At 41.2% G+C, this 23,421-nt stretch overlaps 1 long non-coding RNA gene across 6 annotated transcripts in view; it reads left to right on the forward strand.

Moving 5' to 3' along the window:
- LOC142600477 (uncharacterized) overlaps positions 1-23,421 on the forward strand; it is a 288,877-nt gene that overhangs the window by 255,921 nt on the left and 9,535 nt on the right. For 5 of the 6 annotated variants that reach the window (XR_012833980.1, XR_012833975.1, XR_012833976.1 and 2 more), the window contains one exon: positions 4,518-8,985. The exons of the other annotated variant lie outside the window; for it this stretch is intronic. This is a non-coding gene — a long non-coding RNA (uncharacterized LOC142600477). Of the gene's footprint in view, positions 1-4,517; positions 8,986-23,421 lie in introns of those variants that run through there. 6 annotated transcript variants of the gene reach the window in all.

Here is a 23,421-nt window from a genome sequence, read left to right on the forward strand (position 1 = left end):
GAGGTTCACTTTGAGGTTTCAAGTTCAGTGAAACATCAAGTTTTGCCTGGCTTTTGGGTTGAAACCTCAAGCCTAATGATAATGATTTCTCTATCTGCAGATTACGAAGGGAAAGGTCATTGAAAAACAAGCCCCAAAGCCTGATACTTGCTGAGAATCACCAAGCGTTCAAATGGACCGTTCCTTGCAGAATTCAGCAATTGGATGTTTCTGTCAAAATAAGCAACTCTGCATTTTACTGATATGCACAAGTGTATTAGTGGTTTTCTGCTTCAGTTAAAGCTATAGCATTTCTCCAAGTTTCTGCTATTTTTTAGCTCCTACTTCCTGGGTGGCACTGTTTAGTGCTATGCAGGGGTGGCAGGTTTTGCCTGCAATAAGCATAAAGTTAAATTTATGTTAAACTATTGGCCAGATACTTGTTTGGTTTAAGTCCCGTTACTTCTGTCCAGTCTCTGCAATGCCCATGCTATGCTTAACCAACGTGAAGTTCTGCTTTGAGTTCAGGAAGTTAGGTCCCAAAAGGGATTTTTCCCCAAAGGAAAAGCTGGTGCCCCGAAGGCAGTTGGGTAGCTTTCCTCTTTTGAGTCCGAACACTCATCTGGTGTTGAAAGGAATTTAGGTCTTGTCCTCTGTAACTGTGCAGCTCTCCTGGAGCTGGGATCCAAAGTTTCATTTTCAGTGATGTTCAAGGAATCTTAGACTCGCAGGGACCAATGTCATAGTGGAGTACTGTACTGAGCAGGTAATTAGCCATACGAAGTATACCAAATCTGGTTGAAAAGCACCTGAAAATCACTCCACAAATTTCAGTAGACGTTAAGCAGTCGTGAGTTATGCTTATTTTGGGCTCTCTGTATATTGCTCTAATTCTTCATGTTGATCTAGAGTCTACTCTGCTGCTGAATCTTTTGCTCCAAAGCCTGTCCCCTGTGGACAGTCAGATCAAATCCAAGGTAGCTAGTGCATCCCTAAGGTAGCACGAAGCTGCACTAATATGGAGCAGGATTTATGACCAAATGTTTGAGAACAGATCTTCAAATGCTGTCATCAAATTGGTGCTGGGAAAATTTCTATTGATGACCTGTCAAGGCAGCATCCAAAATGAGCCCAGTTCTTTCCGCATCTTCCATTTTAAAAGCTTTCATGTGAACTCAGGCAGTAATGATGTCAACCAGAAATTCCTACCTGTATCCTCAGCTGTTCTGTGTGGACAACTTCCTACTTCCCCATTCATTGTATGGAGTGGGAAAAAACGTGCCGTGGAGTTCAACAGAGAGATTCATTTTAGACAGGTAATTTTACAGTCTGCCAGTGAATTACTTTGAGAGTTAACAGTATCTAACAGAGCAAAATACCCATGTTAGAGATTTGGAGAGGGAAGAAAGAGTTAGGTACCCATGCTGTGATCAAAGAATTTAATGGAGAGGTTATCTGAAGGGATGTCAGTGTAAGAATTAGATTTTTAATCTCTATGTGCATAGGGCTGCCTCTCACAAGGACCTTTTCTGCATCTAAGTCACATTTCTGAAGAAATGATGACTGGTCTTTCTCTTTGTAATTCTTGTCTCTTCCCCTCCTTGCCCCTTCATTTGCATCTAACATAACTGTGTATCTCTGGGTCATACTTAGAGGTACATACACCATATACCCGCACGGAAGGTTTTTCACAAGCTAGTGGATAAATTTATAAATACTGTGGGGCTCCTTTCCAGGTCTGTCTGAAAAATGTGTCCTGTGTTGTGTTTTCTGAATAAACCAGCATCCTCCAGGTACCATGTTGGTTCAGCCATAGTTCTGACTCCTGAGAGTAGTTCAGGTTTGGGGTTTTTTTCCTGTTTCTCATGGGTAACACATGGCAGAACACTGGAATCAGGGTCTTCACTGGGGTTTTAGTGGTTTAGTTAATAGTTGAACTGGAAGCATCTAGATATCAAAATGATCATCAGATGGTGGCAGTTTGGAGGTGCTACTGATTTGAACTGAACTTGGTTGAATGAGTAAGAAAAGAAAAGTCTCTTCATTCCTTGACTCCTTCACTTCTCTTAGGTTTTAGTGTTAGATCTAGGAAAATGTATGCAATTCAGTATTTCCCACTGGCAGTGCAGTGAAGTCTGTGTATGTAAGAAATAGAGAAAGAACATTTATTTCCTGCACATTTATTTCCCCAGGGAGGGAGGTGCAACACTGGAAGAGGTTACCTAGTGAGGTTGTGGAATCTCCATCTCTCAGGGTTTTCAGGATGAAATCACAGTTCACCTAATGTAATGTCGATGATAGCCGGGGGTGGGGGGAGGTTCACTAGGTGACCTCTGGAGGACCCTTCTAACCAACATATCTGTGATTCTAAGTCAGAACAGATAAATGAGCTGCTGGTATCAAGTGGGAAAGATCATCAGCTCGCAGAGTCAAGAACTGCAGCTCTGTCTTAGAAACTAATGAGAACGGATGAGAAGCCATTCTGAGACATGCTACTATAATTGTTATAGGTTAAGAACAATGAGAGTGGTCACCAGGACAGCTCCTCTTATCTTGTAATCTAAAGCCCTGAAGGTACTTATTTTGCTGCACTGTGTCCCTGCCTCAGTAATGTTTATCATTTGGACTGAGAAAAAGTCATCCAAAGCCTTTATTTTCTGTATTAACTGACACCGCACCTGAAAAAACAGTATTACATCCATTAGCTACAGTCTGAGTTTGGGTGTACCAATATCATTTTCCAGCAAAGACTTGCCAATGCTGAAATTGTTAACCCCACAGGTGAAAATGCCCTTGCATGACTGTAGTAATCTTGTGATTTCTGTACATGCAGTCCTGCGGCTCTCCTGAACACTAGCTGCACGCTGAGGGTGAATGCTACAACTGGATTTTACGTGGAATTTAGGCAACTCCTAGGTGCAGCCCATTGCAAACCCCCTTTCTGATAGGAACCAATAAGAACACGCTACAACTGCCTTGTGCAAATTTTTGCAATCTGCTATTGTGTGAACAGTTGGGAAGGTTGAAATCAGCATGAAAGAGCACTCGGGTTTTGCTCCGATTGCGCTTCCCTCTGTGAGTGCTAGGCATCTCTCGCTCTTCTGGGGAATTCTGTGCTTGATCTCCATCATATAACTTCGGAGCTTGCAATGGGATCCTGTGCAAAACAGCTGTGCAGATTCACGGCAGCTATCTTCTTACACTTCCCCGACACCGTGTACTGTTTCAGTGTAAAGAGCCAGGGAGTGCAGCGTTGCAAGGTGGTGCCCGGCTTTCGCAAACAAAGGGGATGGAGGACTCTGTGCCACCTGCTCTGTCACTTGAACAAATGTTAGGAGTGAAACAAGCTACAAACTGCTAACTGTTTGTTGGATGATAACTTTATGCAGCAGCAATTCCATCGATCATCAAGGTCAGCTTTTTTGCTTTTGTTTCTCAAGCAAACCAGTCCCTCGGTTCCATGCTCCTATAGGCAAGATGGTAAAGCAGCCAAGGACGTTAACTGCTTGGTGCCCTGACGGTGAATGGCATTGCGGCGCTGCGCGCTCTTATTCAGGGACTGCCAGGGGTGTCCAGATGTTTCTGCGTTAACCAGTGTGGCACAACACCTCTGCAGGAATTGGCAGGCAAGAGTGTTTGCTTCTTGACTTGGATTGAAAGATTTTGAGTCGGCAGTGTCAGGAAAACATTGCCACCATCCACAAAACAGAGAGCCCTGTCATGTCCATACAAGAGGAAAAAAACCCTTCTGCTAATTTTTTCCTGATTATTTTGTGGGACAGTGAATTTACTAAAATTACCGGTTATAAAAACGGTGAATGCCCCTCTGTTTCTCACTGTAGTCTCTCATGACTGTGGGGCTGAGTGGGAAAAGGAGTGGTCTTGGCAAACGGCTTATTAGTCTCAAATAAATTATTCAGAACACAGGTTTGGATACAGATTGCAGGGAACGATAATGGAGTTGGTTTTCTGAGCCTGTTCATGTTATGAAGACATGGAGTATGCTTTTCAGGAATTCACTTAAGTGGAATCAGCTTTGAATAACGTAGCCTGGAAATAATATTGCTGCCATCCAGCTAGTGTCTGTGGAACAGCATTCTCCTGCCTCCTGAAGCGTTGGTGTTGAAGACAGATAGATAGGCAGATATTTATTTTTTGGCCTTTTTTGTTTTTTTTCAAAAGGGAAATTCTTTCTAACCACTAGAGAGGGGCATGTTTCGGTCGAGATTTTTTCCTCCCTGAGTGACACAGTGGACCGCATCAGCATCCGATTTGGGTGCGTCATGTGGTTTCTCATGTGATGCTGGTCTCGCTGCGCTTTGGAGAGTGAGCCTTTGTGACTCCGCACTCTTGGACAGTAGCATCCAGCAACACAGGAGACTTGGGGGTGGGGGGGGGTGGGAAGAGACACCCCCCCCAAAAACCCCCAAAAGCCCAGAAAAATAAAGTCACAATAATTTATTATAGTTATTATTTCTTCTTAACTGTTTTGGCTTTTGTTTTTAATTCTGGGTCTTCCCTTTTCTCCGTTCCTGCAGGCATAAAGCTGCACTGTTCGGAAGAAGCGAGATTGTCTTTCCTTACAGCTACGACGCTGCACCGCTCTCGACACAGCCTGCTTTTCCGCACATTTACCTGGGCGGCTGCTGCTGTTTCTGCTGCTGCTGGGGCTGCTGCAGTCTCGCTGCCTGTGCTTCACCCTGGCTTGGCTGACTCGAAACTCACTCGTCTGCACATTGCTAAGGAAGAAGAGCGATGGAGCCGCGTTTTTTCTGTTGGTTCTGGAAGCAAAGGGTTGTGATGCGTGATGATTTTGGGGTTTTCTTTTGGAGGGGAGGGAGGAGAAAGGAAGGGTGTTAATCTAGGATGGGGTGGGTGAAAGCTTAAAGAAATATTATGTAAAGTAATCCAGTGCTCGACAAGGGCATCAGCAGCAAGAATCCAGCCTCTGCTGCTCCAGAGGATTAACATGGGGAAGCCACAGTGCTGCAGTCTGGTTTCACCTCAGCGTTGTGCTGGAGATGGATAAATAAGGTATCAGTTGTGTCTGCCTGTTAAGGCAAAGCCGTGGGAGAAGGAGAGAGCGAGCGAATGCAAAGGAAGAAGAAATGCTACGTGCTGTTTGTCTGATTTGGTGCATTCTCATTGCAGAGAGGATGGCGTGATTAACAGAGCAACGTATGGATGGAGGGACTGTAAATTGTAGCTCGAACACTCCTGCTGCTGTCAGGGAGGGAATTGATGAGCGAGGTGGCTGCAGTGGTATCCCCAGGGAAAACAGCAGCCATGCACTCTGTGTGTGTGTGTCTATGTATGTATGTGCTTTTGTGGGTGTGTGAGCATGTATAGACACGAGAGAAAGACATTTCTAACCAATTTACAGAGGAAGTTTGTCACTTTGCTGGGTCAGACTTGATTGCAGCTTGTATTTTCAGCTATAGCTCTACACCCATTTCCTGACTGAGGCGGCACTTTGCGAAAACAGATGTAGGCAGAATTCTTTTAAGAAATGTAAAAGCAGATCCTTTCCGCTTGACACCTTGAAGCACTGAATCTTCTGTACTGTGCTAAGAGAAACTGTGGGGGTTTCGTTTTCTCCATCTTAAAATCTTTATAAACACAGCTGTATTCAGTATGGTGAAAAATTCTATACTGTAAATAGAAATGTGATCAATCTAATCAAAATAAATGCATCCCAGATGACTTCTAGACCAGCTGACTACCACAGTCATCAGATGGCTAAATGCTCAACTGAGCATTTATATTCAGCATTATATTTACATCTTTTTTTCTTCTTCTAAATTTCAAAATCAGGCTCCAATTAAAATAGATTCATCTATTGAAAAAAGCCAATGCTTGCATTTGGCAATAGATTTCTCTGAAATGTACCTGGGTGTATTTTTTTTATTGCTGAACATGCATGGGGGGAGACTATGTTTTTAGAGCAGGTAGACTTGTTACAGTACAGGCATATTTAGTTCGGTAGGCAGCTCGGCTTGGCCATGCCTGAACAATGCAGAAATAGGGGAAACAAGGGCTGCACTCAGCTAGCGGGGCTTGGCATAGCTTCTAGCAGCTGCCTACTGAGAAAGAGGGGGGTTTTTTTCCTCCTTTTTTTTTTTCCTTTTATACAAATCCGTAGAGCATAATGTCATCCTAAAATGTGTACGAGGGGATTTCCCAATAGTCATGGTGAGCTACCCCGCAAGATTCCTGTCTGGCCCTTCCACTATTTGTTATCCAGCCTACAAAGGCAGCCCTGTGTGTTGGATTATATTTAGCCAGCTGTTGGATAACATTCTTGTGCTGGGGGCAAAGGAGTCTTATTACTCTCAAACTGTAGTTTTCTGTTTGCTTAAAGAAAACTAACCTTGGCAATAAAGCAGGCTCTGCAAAGGAGTTTATGCCACTCCTATAGCTTTCTGAAACTGGGGTGTGCTTCTAAGTCAGGCAGTTTAAAGCGAGCAAGGAGGAGGAATAGAGACTCTTAACTCACAGCTTCAAAGCTGCAGAGACGAGAAAAATGTCAGCAGCTTGTAATCAGGAGTCCACGGTTACGTCAGTGACTGTATCTCTCCAAGAATAGCTATGTGATGTGTGCCACAAAGCAAAGGAAGACAGTCATAACCTGGTTATCAAGCCTGGTTCAAACAAGAAAGAGCAAAATGGATTAATGAATCTGCTGTGTTCCTAAATCAGATGTGGATGGATTACATGTACGAGGCTTGCTGAATTCTGCAGCAGTGAAGACTGAATTATCAGTTTGTCAGAAGGCACGCGTTCACCAAGTGAAAGTGTGAATCCTTCAGAAAAGAATGCAGATGAACCATCTATTCTAGAAATTGTCTTTCCCAGCTCCGTCCTGTGCAGGCAGCTGCGCGACACGGAGGCATGCTCTGAAAGGAGAGACCCGCGAGCCGCACGGAGGTGTTTAAAAGGAAGGGTGTAATTAAACACAAAGCAAGCCTGCCGAAATTCTGTTCTGGCATTACAGATTTGATACTGAAATACCACCCCGGAGAAGACTGGCAGGGGTCTGGCATGGTTATATTAAGGCTTCTCTGGTTAAGAGCGAGGGGGGAAGGGAAAGGGCTTTGCGCAGCATCTTGCAGCCACGCACAAGTCCCCAGGGCTGCACGGGGAAGAGGGATGCACAGCTACGTGCTCTTAAAGGCACATGCCCAGACCCTGCCAGGAGCTTTCTGACCTCTGCAATTATTTTTAGGTCTGTGCAGGCAACTCGGCAGTGTTTAAGCAGTGAGATTGCAGGGGGTGCTTAATCTGCTCTGACTGGCCCTTCTCCACGTTGTGACTGGAAGATGTTTACAGGGCTTTTATCGGTACCCCTCCACAATATTCCGTGTGCGTGTCTGGCGGTGCTCACGCTGCCCAATTTCTAGAAGCCTGGCGTGGTTCCCTGCTCCCAGTAGAAGTCGGTTGCGGTTCAGCTCTGTTTATGTCGCTCTTTAATTTACCAGGATAGGTAGATTGTATTATGCAAACAGTGGGGTGGGGTTTTTTGGGTTTTTTTGGACTGTGAACACAAATTTGTAGGAGGAGATGACTCTGTATATTAAACCAATAGCTCTTTGAATTGTGCGTAGTATAATTTAAATATACTTACTTTAATTAATAGAAGGTTACAAAAGCTGGCATTGTCTGGGGCTGTTTAATTTACATCTTAGGTTTAGTCAATGAGCATAACCTGCCTGATTAGAATAGCGTATTCTGCGCAGCCAACAGGGTGGAAGACATCATTTTGTTTGTGTTAGTTCAAACAGCTGGTCATTAATGCAGGCCCCATCTCCAGAGTGAAGTGCTAGTGGACATGAATGGCTGCCTGATTAATGCTGCCCCTCGACGGGTCCTTCATCCAGCAGCGATGCTCGCAGCAGAATAATGCAGCGTGATTTGATTGCGCTCTAACAGGGTAGTATGTCATTGTGTCACCGAGCAATCGAGGTTATTATGGGGCAGGGCAGACAGACGGGACAGTGGGGTTACTAGACCGTGGCATTTTTAGAAATGCAGGCCTGACCTACTTAGAGTTATTCTTGCTGGCTGGCAGCTGCCTGGTGCAGGGCTCCCTGTGATAGGCTGCGGCTGTTGCTAGGGGGAATTAGCATGAATTTTTCCACATACAGGCTCTGTGATTGAATGATAAAAGCTGACTGGAATTAAAGAGATTCGGTTCAGTATTATGCAGATTTATCTCCCTCTTCCTCCCCCCCCCGCCCCGAAATGCATAAAAAGGAGCAGAAGACAGTTTGTTTCCATTTATTTTTGACCTATTTTTTTTTCCAGGGGAGGGCAGAAGTGTTGTGAATTTTTGATCATCATTTAGTATTTAAGCCATTGAAATGATATGACAGTGGGAATGCATCTTTAATGTATGGGAGATTCAAATGCTGTCTCTTTGGAAGGCAATGAAATGGATATATTTTGTGTTCTGGTCACACTGCCGCCTCTTTCTATTTGAAGCTATGTCGGATTCCCTCGTCTGGAAAGGGGAAACATATACCAGGTTTTATTGCATAACATTACTCTTGGCTATTTTTAGCTATCTGTACTTCACAAAATTAGTCCTGTGTTTATGTTGGTGGATGAAATTAATCTCCGGACTATGTCTCCTATATGCAGAGACAGACGCCCAGGGCATGCTGCAGTGTTGTGTGTCATGTTCATCTGAAAAGGCGTTTACATCCTGCAGATGTATCAGCACTGCATACCTAGCAGAGGACTGATGCCTGGCCTGTAATCAGATCAACTGGAGAACCTCTTCTGGATTTTGGAGTATTTTTTCAGGCTTGGGTTTGAAGTTGGATTCTCTAGATGGCCCTTTTTTATTTATCTACATCTGCCTAAAATAGTGTTATCTTTTCAGAGAACTCTAAGCTCCCTCAGGAAGCAAATAAAAACAATACTCAGTGAAGAATCCTTTGATGTAATTATGAATATTTCCTTTGTTATTATCACTAATTATAGAAGATCTTTGTTTAAACCGCAGTTCCCCTCTGTGTGATCCTTTACCATACAAAGAAGTTACATTTTAGTGCTTATAATTTTAAATTAATTTTTCATGGCGATGCATTATGATGTCACAGTTTGAAGAACTGGGAATTTTCAAAGTGAGAGGCAGTTGGCGATGGGGGAGAGGGGCCCAAAAGTCTTCAGAACTGCAAAATAAAAAAATGTGACTCGGTGCTGAAAAGTAGTCAGCTCATTTGTGTCTGAAATAGTTTCATTTGTAATACTTGGATGAATGAGATACCTTTCAGAGGGGTGTGAGCAGCCTGCACGTCTGTCTGGATGGCCAGCAGCCTCCCTGGGTGCAGAGCTCCCCTGCCTTAACCCCAGGAGCTTCTCGGGAAGATGTGAGGAGGCAGCAACTGGAAATGGAGACATGCGTTTGAATGCATCCCTGTGGGATGCTGTCAGAGGCGATGGCTTCCCACCCAGGAAGGCTGTGGTTTTCACATCAGTCTTCCAAACTTCTCTCCATGTCGTGTTGTCTGTTGAGCTTCTCCCCAGTTGCTTTCCCCGTGATGAACCAGTGCAAGTGATCAGAGAAAAGGGCTGGGGGATGGCCAGTTTCAGCCCATCCCAGTGCCTCCTCGGTGGCTCGTACCCAGGCGGGCAGCCTCTTTGCTAACAGAAGGGAAGTACTGGCATGGAACGCAGTTCCTTACAGGAGGAAAAGCCAACTTTGCTTTCGGGATGCTAGGCAACAGCCAGCCTTTGTGTGCAATTGGCTGTTGAGGTTCTCACTCTCGTTGGTTGTAGCCAGTTGTGGTTTCACCCAGTTCACCTGGGATATTGGTTGATGTGGACTTCAGCAAATCAAAACGTGTGTGCAATATGAATTTCAGCAGAAACCTATTTTCTAGAAAAATTATTTGAGTGTCGTCTGATTTTGGTATATTCCTGCTAAGAAAGAGGGAGTCCAAAGAAAAGCAACAATCAACATAAAACATATACTCTGTGGAAGAGAGTTGTCTCCTTGGTGTTTGTTTGGGCTTTCAGTGCAGTGAACGTTTATAACAAACATCAAATCAGACAGTTTAACAAACCATCAAGTGATATATTAAATATAAAAAATGCAGTGCACCAGCAATTGTATTCAACATTAGGTTACTTTTATGAAAGTCGCTCTAATGGGAATTATTCTAAATACATGAATGCGTGAATAATCTGATCATAATGCTTTGGGTAATTATAAGTAGCAGAAATATGGAGTTAATGAAACAAAACCAAAATCTGAGCTCTGTGTGCGTGTATAAAGCATAAGAAACAGGATGCCAGAGGAGTTCAAAATATATGTCTGTGTTGAAAATATTGTCAATTGTGCACATTCCTTTGAAAAAACATGTTAATCATTTTCTGATGATCTCCTCTGAGGTTTCTATTGTTGCAACAACTTACACCTCCTACCTTGAAGTTGCTTACCTACAAAAGATTGTGTTGTATTGTTCAACATTCTTGTACCATGACCTCTCCTGTGAGCTATGAAAGATCTATTATGCTGAGTTTCATGCTCTAGGGTGGCTTAGCAAGTGCTGATTTACTGGTAGCATATGCAGGCAATAATTTTCCAGCAAAAGACCCAGAATCCTGCCTCCATTTGCAGCTGTGAGATGGCTGTGCTGCTCAGTGTATTCCTGACCTCGAAGTCTTGGCTGATCATGGATTTGTTGCGCCTTTTGTGATGTCATTGCTACTTTCTGTTTTTTCTGAAAATGATCAGAGGACACAGGATATAGAGCAACATATCTAGATTCCCACGAAGGGATTACAGCCACCAGGAGTGAGTTGACTCCCAGCCTTCACCTCCTGCCAGGGCCATAAAGATCAGTTTTTCTGCAGCAAATGTGTTTTGGTTCTGATTTCAAACCAGAAGTACAAGGAATTGTATTATATTTCTTAAAAGACTGGCATTTGGCACATTCCTTTTATTGCAATACAGTAGGGAATACAAATGTTTTACAAATTAAAATAATACTTACAAGATTTTTTTTCTGTGGCCCATTAACATGGAAACAAATTCTGTAACATACTGCCATCAGCCAGGAGCAGCGTTTATTGTGGCTCCCACATTCATGCTTTTCCTGCATCCAGGGATGTGTGTGCCTATACACTCAGAAATGCTGTATACATGTAGTGTGTGTGAATGTATCCACGACACAAGCATAACTTACAGAAAATACAACACTGAAACATAGAGTACGTAATCACAGTTGTCTCAGCGTAGTATGAAACACTGTGCCTCCAGATGTATGATGCTGGTTTGTGTATGATGAAAGTGGTTTGTTGTAAAATTCATGCAATTTTGGTGCATAGCATAACCATGGCATTAATGCTATTACCACATTCAGCACCACCGACAACAAAAAAATCATGATTCTGTGTAATAAAAAAATAGTAAAAAGGATAGTGTGATGAAAAGTAGGGTGTACCTAGATAGATGGGTTTCATAACTACTTGTGCCCTTTTTGTAGTCGATACCAATGTAAAATGAAATGTATGATGGGCTGTTTAAGAGGGAGAGATATATTTTATATTATCGTTAATTCTTCCCTCCTGCTCTTAGGCCACACCTACTTCAAAAGTGAATCCAGACTCAGATCTTGACAGAGATCATGACCCTGTTGAAACCAATGGCTGTTTTATCCTGGAATTCAGTGGGGCCAGGCTTTCATCTCTGGTATTTTCCCCTGAATGTGTCCTTTTTTTTTTTGCTCTTGCTCCAAAGAGTGGTGTTTCTATTTCTACTTTTTTTTTTTCCTCTGTTCCTCTGAAAATGCTTTGAAAGCTTTTTTTTTTTTTTTTTTTTTTGAGCAATATACTATAAATTTCCTCTTGAGTATGAGAAAATGTAGGGAAATATCACTTCACTATAGAGCAGATAAGGTTGAGTTGCGGTTAGTTATGTTTTTCCATATTCTTCTGCTTTCATCATAAAATGCCTTTAGTTTTGATGAAATGGAACAACAAGTGAAAAAACAAATATGCCAAGAAAAATCTGGTTTCTAACAGGCTGCAGAAACGCAGGTAATGAGATGGCTTGTGTCTTGACCTACAAAGCTAGGGCTCATAGAAATGTAGAGGGAGGCAGAACACAATAATCTTTAAAAACAAATCTTCTTTAGGTCTCTAGCAACTTATGCTGTTATCAACATCAAAGTTAATGGTGGATTTCTTTTTCTTTTTTTCTGACACTTTAGTGTTGCACAAACAGCACTCGCACTCATGTTCAATGCAGTTATTCATTTGGAGGTTGGTATGCCACATTTGTGTCTAGGTTTGCCACGTTTTTCTCTGTTATATACAGACACAGTAATTAGGCTTTTCTGAGGTCAAAATATTTTGGATATTTCAAGGTTGGGGGTGTTTCAAACGGCTGTTAGTAGAGGAAATTGGTGATGTGATTTGTATCATTCAGAAAACGTGCAGAATGGAGGAGGTGGTGCATTGTGCAGCATATTTGGTTTGGTTATGGTTGAAACAAATTGCTGATGAATCTTAGTTTAAATCTCCTGTTCATGACCTCTAATAATGGCAATGTATTATAGCACTCACCTACAATTCCTATGTGCGTGCACAGGCACACATATGCACAATTTTAGCTGAGCTAAAATTCCTAGTGAAATCATCTTCAGCAGCTCTTCAGATTACTTCTTTGAAACTCAAACCTACAGTTGTTTACAACTTGCAGATGAGACCACAAGTTCCATTTCCATCCCCCCTACTTCCCCAATGGTTGGTAAGATTATGTCCCTTTGTGAGTTTTGTGGATACATCCTTTTTATAAAGGAGCAGAAATGCCAGTGTGCTTCACTGCCCTATTTGCTCTGGCACAGCCAGTTGATCTTGTTTCCATCAAGTGTTTTCTGTTAACATCCAGAGACTAGCACACTTGTCTTCACATTGGACTTTGATTTCTTGGCATTATATTCACCATTCCCAATATTTCCGTTGTTGTGAAGAGATACTTGCAAACATGAAAAATAGTCTCCTCTGGTGCCTCTATATGTAGTGTCAGTTCACATGTGATATGAGTTTAGCTGAATATGACATGTGAAGATTAAGCACTGCTCTCCAAAATGTTTTCCCTTGTTTTATGACAGTAATCTCATTTTCAGAAGCAGCAAGTGAATGGCAGGCCAGGGAGCCCAGGCGGACAGGCAATGTTTGATTTCGCAAACCAGGTATTCGTGTTATGATACGTTCCTAAGAAGCAGGACACGTGCAGATCAACTTGGTTGTGTGTTTTCAAACAGTAGATCATCTGAAATCAGAGCTACGAGACCAAGTGAAAGCCTGGCACTGATGGAGCCGTTGAAGAGCTGGGCTGACCAGGGCACAGCGCCTGCTTGCACAACTCTCCAAAGGGATTCTCCAAAGTTTCAAGTGCTGCCAACAGTTGGTTGCCTTCTTTGCTCAGCCCAGCTGACGCTGTTTTCAGTTGATGGTTGTAAGGAGGGGCAATACCCTTTCTTTAAACCAGCTCTCTCCCATAAACTTTGACTTCTTGATAGCCTTAGGTAGTCCTGGCTGCCTCGTATTAGTGTTGACTTTCATAGGAGTCTGGAGCATGCAAATAAACTGGAAGGCAGCCTGGATTTTGGAACAGCAGTGCTCTGTAGTTGAAGAATTCTAGATGGGTTGGTCATTTCTGTTACAGAGAAAGTTAGAAGAAATGCAGGGCAGTGAAGTTTTGGCTGTACTCCAGTGCTGCATAATGATGGAGCCCAATAAATTCCATTAAAACTTTAGGCTTGCCGCAATCGTTTGCTTGCAACACTGCAAATCACATTGGGAGGAGAACAAAATAGAAAAAAAACAACAAAACCCACTGTTTTCTCAGGGAGAAAAATCTTTTTAATAAATACATTTTTATGACTTTTGTTTCACCCTTGATGAGTCAGCTCAACACTCCCATGTATGATGTACACAACAGGAACTCAGCATGGATTCACTGGTCTTTAATGTTTTGTATTACCAAACATTTTGTATTACAAAACATTTTTTTTTACCCCAGACTTTATATTGTAGGTTGAAAAACGGACATAAGCAATCAGGACACTGAACATACCATTTCTTCTGAAAATATTTGTATTTTAAGACATCATGCCAGCATACTTTGACATACAGGCAGATCTGAAAAACTTTAGGAGAAAATAACATCATCTGACATTAATTCATGAGGAACTGATGGATTATTGAAGAAAAGTAATTTCATAATGTGACCTTTTTTTAAAAAAAATATTTTGGTGGTTACAGTTGTTTAGGTTGAATGAAAAGAACTGAGCATAGTCATAAATGCAAGTTCAGTAATAAATGTCCCTGTGGAACATAGAAGTCTCACAAAAGCAGATTCTTGGTTATTTCCCAAAGTGAAAAGATACGTTTTTTTGAAATAGAATTCTGTTATTATTTGTAAAGGTTATGGTTTTGTATGTAAAAGCTGTTCTTTTGGTGAAAAGTGTGTATTTTTGTTATACACTTATATTGCTCTTTTGGTCGCATGGTCAGAATTTAGAAGTTGGCAAGTAATTCCCATATGAATGAGAAACTGGTGATAGAAGTGAAATGTATTTTTGGGGTAGTTTTGCCACAATATGCTTTATTCACAGAGCATGTATGCAATTTTACTTCCCTGAACATAGGGCATAGCTACAAGTGGTGTTCGAAAGAAGCTCCATCTTTGCAATGTCACCTTCATCTTTGCTCTCGCACGCCCTTTGCTTGCTTCATCTGAAACTATCTTACTCCATGGGTCTACAACCAGAAAAAACCCTCCCACCTCTCTGTTCATCGACTAGATTCAGTTCTGCATAGACCCCAAGTGGTTTACGTCTTGGGTTGTCATGCCTCTTGCATGCCAACGTTTTTAAAGATTAGGTTCCCCTTGTCATCGAGCCATAAGAACTTAACGTACATGCTGGCTTTTATGTGGTCTGTGATTATTTCTAGATGGTACCCACGCCTTCCTGATAGCCACTAGAATATAGATCGTATTCAAGCACACACACACACATTTTTTAGAAAGGATGAAATTGCTTTTTGTCACTCCTTAATCCTGCGTCAAAGGGTAGAAAAGGTTTTTCTCTCTGCAAGCTGGATGGACATCACAGATTCTTCTCTTTCTTTGGGTCCCACAACACTGCTTTGAAGTGCCTTTTAAAGAGATGAAAAGAGTGTAGTTGCAGCTTTAAAACCATGAACTTTGCACATTACTGAAATAAATGTTTCTCCTTTTTATTCTGGGGTCCAGGTTGAGATAATACACAGAAGTAATAAAAATACGGATGTCTTATATTTTATTGTCTCCTGAATTTTACCCCCCTTTTAATTTATTTTTGGGGTCTGGAGAGAAAAGCATGCCGAAAAGGCCCAGTGTATTGATATGTGAAATTGAAGGAGTTGCTCATTCTTATGATCCAGACACTGTGCCCTTCGACAGGGTTAACATAAAAAGAAACATACTGGAAAACACACACCTAAGTATGAAAAATTCCTTAAATTCAGGGTGTGTTCATACAAAGTGAAATTTGTGCAGTGTGGAAAGCATTAAACCTGATCCAGAAAAAATGCGAGGTGCCCCAGCCATTGAGATGTGAATCTCTTTAATCCGCACAAGCATTAGAAAAATCTGAAACACGTGAAAGTTCAAAAGCTGCAAAGCCATTACATGACTTCTTATTCATTTCTCAAATATTGTAACTTTCTATTGAACTGTGAAAAGGCTTTTTCTTGTATTTTTTTTGCTTTTCATAAGTAATAGATCAGTCACCAGTATGTTATTGCACATCGTGAAGCTGAAAGTGAGTTTCACTTGGTTATATCTACTTGGATATAAATTCTTGATTTATTTTAGAGCATTTATGTAGCATTTCATTAGCTGGTAACTTGCACCTTTTCATCAGTTGCTGTTAGGGAGGGGAAAAGGGCAAGACTGACTACACTTAATTTTTTTTTTTTTTAAGATCCAAATCAATTTCATAGTGAGCTCAGATGTAATTTTAATGACTAGCTCTAACTTTGCATGAGGGCTTTTTAACTGTATGTGTGCTAATTAAAAAAAACCCCAACAAACCTAACAAATCCAAAGCAACACAAAATACCTTTCTTCAGCTTAACTTTACAGCTCTGAAGTACAGCAAGAGGACCTTCAAATGTAGTGAAAACTTACTTCAGACAAAACAGCAAGTTACTGTTTGTAAAGAGACAGACCCGGTTGGTGACAGAAGTGCTCAGCCCAAGGATTTCCCACTATCATCAGCTCTCTAAAAGCGCGTACATGCCTCACTCCAAGGGCCAGAGTCTCGGTGTCTGGCCCCAGGCTGTCCTTGCGCTGCCACACCAGCCAAACCTCCTGCAGAGGCTCAGGCAGCCTGGAAGATTTGGCGTTCCCTCTATGGGAGTATTAATTTGTTTTGCATCTGCAAGTGTAGTCCTAGGCTTATTTTTGATACCTCTGCCCTTGCTATGGTCAGTTATAGCAGCCCTCGAGTTTTCAAATGGTTGTCGCTCACCGGGGTATGAGTCGTGCTTTTGGCTGTTTGCTTAAGTGAAGTACTTGTTGAGATAAAGTTGCTGGGGGGTGTCCCATGTGTCTAATGGTTTTATTCTAGGAGCTGCCAGGGATGTAGTGTTACACTGTTAGACTGAAACAAAGATAGATCTTTATATGTAGGGTAAGAGGCTTTCATAAGGGCAGGAAGAATAGAAAGCTCCATATTGATTTGCCATTTGAAAATCGGCTACAAATTTTTGTCAGTGAAAGTCCTGTGAGAAGATAGTATAGTGACAAGAAACAGTTGGAGTTGGTTTTTAAAATGACATGCAACTGCAGGATCTGACAAAGAGACTTTTCGAGTCTCCTCCCCACAAAAAATGTCTTCTACATTTAAAAAGACAGGGAGAGGCCTGTTTTCCACATGAAAATGGCAACCTGGCTTTCATCGACTTGCCAAAAGATGTATCAGAAGAGCTGAGGTAATCCACTGATTTCTGAGGTGGCAAAGGAGAAAAGTGCAAGTTCTCTGTGGGCTAGAGATGGGGGTGACTGCAGGAGCAGAGGGGAACGTCAAGCTGAGAACTCCGGGATCTCTGGAGGAGACCATGATCTCAAGCAATGCTCATAATTTGGAGTTATAAAACCTAAACAAAACAAATGTCTCAAACCTGTGCCAAGACCCAGAGAGTTTAAAGGTAAACATTAGATAAGGATTCGCTGTAGTCATTCTGTCCTCTGCTGCCAAGGCCTCGCAGCACGACAAAGGACTATTGATCAAAAAGGTCATGTAGAAGAGGGCAGGGTTTGAAGAAACTGAATTTAAAAAAAAAAAAAGCCCAAACGAGACAAATGCAAAAATAGTAACTCAGGGCTGAATGGAGTTCTGTACACCAGGCATTTCTCTCACATGCATTCTTTTATTTGTCTGCACAGATACAGTGAATAGCTATAATTCTCTTGGTTTGTACAGTGGCATCCCTCTGTAGTCTCCAGAGCTTGAAATAGCAAGTAATTACATGTGTCCCTTGAAATAAAATGTAAAAGGTGACAAAAGAAAACACGGTGCTGTGCTTGGGTTTTCAACTTGAAGCTGTTCTACCCTACATGTATGGCAGGGACACTTAATGCTGCTCACACACATCATGGTAGCCAGTGGCTACTGACTTATTACTCTAGAATTTAGGCCTTCACATGGTAGTAGCAGCTGCCAAGGGATGTGATATGAACAACCTGCTGTTATCTTCATCTTCACCAAAAAAGGGTTCCCCCCACCCTGCCCCGAGGTTGTGGGAAATGGGAATAACTCTTTGTAGTTGGGATTGATCTGCAAGTTGTCAGCCTTTCATATCCCGAAAAATATTTTAAAAGGGCAATTTACTCTTGTGAGGCTGCTGTAAAAAACATTCTAAGATACAGAGATTCTAGTGTCATCTGCAGACGACAATCTGCTAAGTGTGTTTGTGTTTTGGGGGCAAGCGGAAAAAGAGCATTCCCTGTGAATGACAAGTGCCAATCTCATAATGTCATATTACCATTACGGATGAATAAAGAAAAAGGCCCATTATGTTATATCTAACTAGAAAGAAACCTAACAAAGAAATACACTGTGTTGTTAGTGAGAGGAAGGATAGACTTGTGGTTAGGGCACAGGAGATGTTGGTTCAAATTTCTGGCTCTGCAAGAGACTTCCTCTGTGACCTTGGGCGACTCACGTACTGCCACGTTTCAAAACAGCAGTAGCACCCAGACTGGAAGAGATTTCCTAGAGAGATAAGTTCCCGTTTAGCCACTCAAATGAGTGCCTATGCAGCCAGATCTTTAAGATGGGCAAAATGGTCTTTTGAAAATATACAATAAAAGTATGAACTACAGGGATTGGAACCTTTTTTGTTCCCCCCGCCCCCTTTTCTTTATTTTCTTCTCTTTTTCCTATGAAAGTCTGGCTCTGATGCTGGTTATTGAGCATTTGAGAATCTGATCCTTGACCTCCCTTGGGATTCAGACTCTTAGTCATCTTAAGGCATGGTTTCCCAGCTGAAAATGGGGATAACAATGCATTCTTTATCTTGCTGTCTGCCAGTTTTGTCTGTTTAGATGTTGAGGCTTTTGGAGGAGAGACTGCCTTCTACAATATACAGGTATTTGACCTTAATCTTTCAGAGGTATTGGGAGAAACGAGGACTTCAGACATCAGAGTGATGAAAAGGAACACATAAATGATGGTAAAAGCAGTGATTTTGAATAAGTGATGAACTCAGCTCAGTAGTATTAAAACGGGTTTTACTTGTTATCGAAAGAGAAGACAATTTGTGTCGGCGTCAGGATTTCTTCAAGATTTGGGAATGTTGAGATCCTCACTTGTGGGTTAAACACATCTCTACCCAGAGTTAGATTAGAGTCTGTGCTGAAATATGTTTTCAATTATATTTTGTTAGAAAAGTAATGCTGAGATTTATCTTAAGTTGTCACAGTGCTTCAAAGCATGGGCTTTTCCTCTCTCTAAGTCCTTGAACAAATGCAGGATGTGTTGAGGCAAAACTGTTTCCAATTAAGTTGATGCATTCTGTTCTTTAATGTTTCAGGACTTCAAGTTTAAGTTAAAGAAAAATCCTGTAGCCAGAGTCCAGAAGGATGATTCAGATAAAATTGCCTTGAAAGCAGTCATTTGACTGAATTTCTGTGGCTGCACCATGTTGGATCCTCAGATAGCACAGGGTGACACATAGCCATGAACTTCACTGCAACTCTGCTGACTAACATTGACTGGGGACCCAGCTCTTCTCTGTGTTGGGTCACTGAATATGTAAGAGGGTCTTGAAGCATATGGGTTAAGGGAAATAAAAGTGATTCCAGCAAATTTCTCTGTTGCTTGTCTCTGATGTAAATTTTTGCTGTAGTAAGTGTGCCTTGTTCAGCAGAACTAGTTCTTGGAGTTCCAAGGGTTTTTCTCTGCCTAACTGAAGCATTCCTGTTCATCACCTGTTGTTTTGTGGAGTGCTATCCTGAAAACTTCTGTCATGTTGAAGATTAAAAAGGGATTAAGAGTGAGCGATGGGTTTTTCAGGTAAATTTATGTACACACACAGCACAAGAATTGTTCAGGTTCGGTTCTCCAGCTCAAGACAAACACATGCATGTTCACATTTTACACTGTTCGTCAATTTTTGGAGCTGCTGCAGGGTTCCCTGAACAAACTGCCTTTGCGGTCTTCTGTATGTTCTTCCTTATATGTACCACCTCCATCCCTCTTCCCCCTGCACAAACACTTCCCTGGTGAAACCTAGCCAGCAAGGTTATGCTAGAATTTAATTTGACTCACTGATGTTGACTGCTTTGCAATGCCCGGCCTGCTCAATTTTGTTTTCCCTGAAGGCCAAATTTAAGACTACTCAGAACACATACTCAAAATGGCTTTGGCGAAGGTAAAATATATGTGGAAATGATGATAAAAATAAATCCTTGCATTTTCATGATACTAAATAAGGAACAAAAATCACATGACGTAGAAACAAATGTCCAGTTTACTCACAGGCAAATATCCAGTTACAAGAGTATGTGCAACTGGTGGTCAATGCTGAATGAGTTTTGAATTTTTTAAACTTTGCAACAAAACATTTTTTTTTCTTTTTTAATTTTGAAGAGTGAGGTTTATTGTGGATAAAGATGTTAGTGAAGGAATACTCTTAACATCGTCCACTTAGTTGGAAGAAGTTTGTGCAGGTATTTGGTAACGCATTAACCATCTGTAGGGAGCTATAAGGAAAAAAATCGTCATAAATTACTGAGTAGCTTTGCTGAAAATAAAAACGTTTCTTCAACTTCTCTTCACAAAAAAAATCTTATCTGTGGGAGCCTGGATAGTCTTTTCACCATTAATGCAATCCATCATGCATTGTGTGTGGGACTGTGCAGTGACAGGGGTTGCAAGAAGAGAAAATCTTGGGTTTCACTTTCTTTCTTGGTTTTGGTGCATTTAATACCTGTATTAAACAATTAGGTCATTTAGTAGTTGAAATATTAAGTTAGGTTATGGATCCAAGTTATCTAGTTGGCTGTAACTGTGAACTGACTTAGACTTGGTTCTCTTAAAACTAGGTACAACTTACGCTGGTACTCTTAAAAGATCACTTTGAAATCTGGCTTCTGAAAATATAAGAAAATATGTAACATAACATCAAACCACGCTGTAATTCAAAGCGGTGTCCTTATTTAGGCTTTTTCTTGAAAAGTCAGGTCAAACCTCTCTTCCCTCTAAACTTTTAATATTTTTTAATCACAAGCTGTTTTAAATAAACTTCCTGGACTCAAAAGATACTGGAATTTTGACATATTTTGATGTATGTACCATGGGATAATTGTTGTATTTCAGGATGATATTTGGTTGTATTATCCATAACAAGTATGCTGTTTCCCTTGTCTGTGTGTGTTTGTAATCCTAGCAGTATGTTCTTTTCACAGAAAGAGGTTATGCTCGTCTCTTAGTACAAATAAGAAAACCCAAGAAAAATAACCACAGTGTGACTTAGGTCCCCTTAGAGCTGGGGATAATATTATGAATGCCCTCTTAATGAGGAATTAAAAAAGACATTTATTTTGCTTTGGAAAAATGTGGAATATTAAATCTCATTCTGGAAATCTGGGCCATGACTACCTTCTGCCTTGCAGAGAGCAAATTTTATGTTCTGTACACAACTGTATCCTAGTCACCACTTTGAATTAATTATTGATTGGCTGAGCGAGTCCTGTCCACTTTCTAAACCATAACAGAAATATATTTCAGTGAGATGTGAAGCTAAGACTATTTGAATGAGCAGATTTTAAAAAATGGTTAAACACATTTAATGTCAGAGTAGCAAAATCAATTGCTACAAATGGACAGGTGCCCGACTTGGAATGAAGAAATCTCCTTCCAATCTAATGAGTCTAAGACATTTTTATTTAAAGTCCAACATATATTCAAGTGTTTAATTGGCATGCCTTATTATTTACTCTGAGAATCTATTCTGAAACAATTGCGTTGCTCCTGTAAATGTACTAGTTTCCTCCAGACAAAGGACTAAATGACTTTGACAACAAACTATACGCATTGCCCGACATGTGCATTGTGGAAGAGTGCAACGTGTTTATATCATCCTTTTCCTTCTGCAATCCTTAAAATGTATTTAGAGGAGAAATCGCAGCTGCTTTTGTCCGAAGAGCATCAGTGTTTTTATGATTGGCAAATATGACTGGTCACTCAAATATGACGTGACTCAGCTTTAACAACAGTGACCTAGATCTTGCAATAACGGACATTATCTCAGTAGTCATAGTGGAGACATTTGAGTGCTTCAGTTTTGCATAAGTGAGACTGTATGCAGACAGATGATGCCATAGCAAGCAGATCCCTAATAGTCAGAACTGCTGTGCTGCATTGACATACTGTTTGAGAGAGGTTAAATATTATCAGTAGCTTTTCATGCGTTGAGTAAATAGGGCATATGAGTGAGTGGTATGGAGGAGATAGTGAAGTTAAGGATTTTACACTGGCTTAACTTAAACGAGATTATTTCCAGCAACAATTCATATATGTTTATAATAGGACAAAAGACAGATAGGACATTACAGAGACATTGCCTGGTCTGTCTTTTGACAGAAGGATAGCATTTTGAACCATCATTAGTTGACCGGCATCATACACTTTTACCTGCCTGCTGATTGCTGCTTATGGTCCTAAACTGATCTCAAGCTTCCTGTGACAGAAAAGTCTGTTGTGAAAAAAGCACCCTTGCACAAGATGTTTGTGGCCAACACATTAATAGTTTGAGTGTGAGGCCCAGCTCTGAAGATTGCCTGATGACTCTGGCTTTAGCCAGCTAACACTATGTTACCTCAGTGAGCTATTCAGGTTCCTAAAGTTACACATGCACCAGAAAATCTTTGATGGGTAAGAGATTAAATTGTTTTCCTTCTTCTCTTTTGTCCTTCCATTCTCCCCTTCCCCTTCCCACCCTCTGTCTGGCTTTCCGAAGAATGTATATTGATTTTTGGCCCTAAATTATCACTGAGACAATGACGGACAGAGAGTTTCCATGTGGCTTTGTTGTGCAGTGGTCAGAATTTATATACTTTTTCTAACAACGCTGCTGCTGTCAGTTTTTGATCATTTAAGCTGAAGACATGCAGAGGGTAACACCTCAGCATTTTAAGGTGCTTGAATAGTTGCATTAATTTAACAATATATAAATTATTACTATTTTGCATCAAAAAATGCCCATCTTCTGGCTGACGTAGAACTGCATCTAAAGCACTAAAAAGAGATCCATCAGTGCCTAAGGGCTTTATGTTGAGTCTTTACATGAATTCATGGATGAGTTTACTTGGAAAATATTGACTGGCACTGGAAAACAGAAGCTGGACAAAATTAACAGCAAATCCTCTCAGCAAAGTAGATCTGTTGACTGTCAGCTGCCCTAGATTTTAGAGTGCAAAACCGCTCAGATGGTTGCTGAGCATGAGTGGCTCAGAGAGTTGGGGAAATTAGCCTCTGGTTGTGAGAATAATTGGATTCCGTTTGGGGAACTTTCAAACTTTTAATATTTTAAATATTTGAGCGAAGGAAAAGTGATTTCTTTTCATTACTGTATTTGAAGGGCTGCAGGGTATTTTCTTTCTCTGGTTTTAATGCCTAATTCTCCTCAGAGGATCTTAGCATACATGCTGCTTTATAAAGGCCACCTTTTGTTGTCCTTACCGAAGCACCTACCTCCCTCCTCCTCTTCCCTCCCCAGAACACCCTGTAAGCGGGTCAATAAAAACTGGCACAGTGAGACCGATGGCTCCAAATGGAGAAACAGAGATCACCTCCACACATCCCATTTTAACAGCCTTCCCTTTTATCATAGGTAAGGTTTCAGTAAGGCTTGAGAATATCAGAAGAGTTA

Source organism: Balearica regulorum, chromosome 2 (genome assembly GCF_011004875.1).
Source record: "Balearica regulorum gibbericeps isolate bBalReg1 chromosome 2, bBalReg1.pri, whole genome shotgun sequence".
Lineage (NCBI taxonomy): Eukaryota > Metazoa > Chordata > Aves > Gruiformes > Gruidae > Balearica > Balearica regulorum.